Source organism: Cyprinodon variegatus, unplaced genomic scaffold (genome assembly GCF_000732505.1).
Source record: "Cyprinodon variegatus isolate N-32 unplaced genomic scaffold, C_variegatus-1.0 Scaffold128, whole genome shotgun sequence".
Taxonomy (NCBI): Eukaryota; Metazoa; Chordata; class Actinopteri; order Cyprinodontiformes; family Cyprinodontidae; genus Cyprinodon; species Cyprinodon variegatus.
Window position 1 is genome coordinate 950,107 of NW_015150581.1, and position 1,989 is coordinate 952,095.

Genomic DNA, 1,989 nt, shown 5'->3' on the forward strand with positions numbered 1-1,989 from the left:
TCTTATTCTGATTATTTTTTTTTCCTTTTTAATAAAAATAATAATATATAACAACAATACATTTTATTTATCAACACTTTTAATAAAACAAATATACTTTACAAGGGTATTGATAGATTTATAATGTGGAGGAGGATCTTGAGGTGGATCCGCTCCTTTTTGGAGCCAGTAAAGATGTTTTGGGACGGTTGTTACCTAATTCTTTTAATGTAACATGCACTTTGACTCCTAAAGAACTCTCCTATGTTCCTCTTTCTTTTTTTAGACATCTTTGTTGCAAGTCTAATAACCAAACACACACACACGTACATTTGTGTAAATTAAAGGTATGGTGGAGGATTTTCGCAAATTTTTAAAAAGACCCCCCCTCTCCACTTTAAAAAAAAGCACATGTACAACATTGTACTCGCTCCCGAGAGGTAACACCTATTAAACCAATGTGAGAAAATGCACAAGCCATTTCTCCTCATGTACAGTCTGTTTAAAAGTTACTGTTTGCATCGCTCATACAAGCTTACATTCCAAAACAACATTTGCAATGTTTCCACTATGTCAGACTCACTGGTAAACAAAAAAAAGCTTGAGCACGTAGGATCGCCTTACGTAAACATATCACCAGAATGATTGACAATTAGGAGGACCACTTATTTTGATAGGTTAGGTTTATCCACCCAGAAAAAGAATATATTTTAATACATCTGATGTTACAACCCTTTAGATCACGTTTCCCAAGAGCAAATGCCCAACTTACAGTAGCCGATTCCTTCACTATCTGTCGTCTTTTTTCGGCCCCACGTTTTTCAACAAGACCGTAACTCCTGGACCATTTAAGATATCTCAAAAATCTAAAAGGTACTAGAAAGCAGAGAAAAAAAATCTTATCAATCCTTTCTAATTAAGGTAGTCGATAGGACTTCAACAGGGCTGTCACCATCCAATCACAAAGCTGGATCAGTGGTGCATCAAATGTTTGTTAAGTGAGCTTATTGGTACTGGTGTCTGTTAAAGAACTTACATTTTCTAACATGCTCTATTTGAAGGAGATTGATATTGGTTCTGGTTTTATTTAATATCCTCATATCGTCGCTGTCGGAAAAAAACCTTGTAAGTCCCATTTTGGCCTTTTTTTTTTTTTTTTTCATAAATTGATTCGATTGGTCAGTCCCCACTTGTGAACGTATGTTTTGGAAAATATTGACCAATTAAAAGTGTTGAAAAAAGATTGGGACTTAATCTCGTTACTCCATTGGACTCTTCCGCTGTCGCTGTTTTTACAATTTCCTGTAAACTTTATGGTTTTGGACATACAAGGTTTCCGTCCGACAGCGACGATATAGTCCTCTGTAGGAAATTGTTCATGGGATTGTTCAGATCAGTTTAGCTCTTCATTAAGTTACCCCATTTGTTTAAGTATAGATATTTCATTGCAGATGTTCAACTGTCCCATAATTAGAGCTTTAGCTGCATCTCACATCATTGCTGGAGTAACCGGGGAGGATGCAATCTTTTGTCTCTACTGCTTTTACCATTTTTTATATTATTATATGCTTCACAGTCTGTGAGAACTGAGGTATTAATCCTCCATTGCTTAGTTGGGAGTGACAGCTTAAGATGGACTGGTGAGTGAATTGAAATAAGAAGGATTCTGATATTCTGATAGAAAAACATAGTTTCTCTTGCTAGGATTAGCTTCTCTCCAGACGTTGACCAGGCCTACATAGCTTGAGGCAAATCTTAGTATCTTAGAAGCATTGAGGTTAGACAGGGTAGTTGAAGATCTGTCTAGGTCGTTATCATACAGCAGATAAAATCTCCAGCAAGTATTCAGAGATCTGTATTATGTTGGTTAAATTGGGGTTATCATATGTATCATAAATTTCAGGTTTTACTAATTAAGTACATATAAGTTAAGCAACGTCAGTTGTTGTCCATAAAATGTCTTCTGCATTTATTTGTCTGCCCTCACAGTCCTTCTATTGCTCTTTGAGC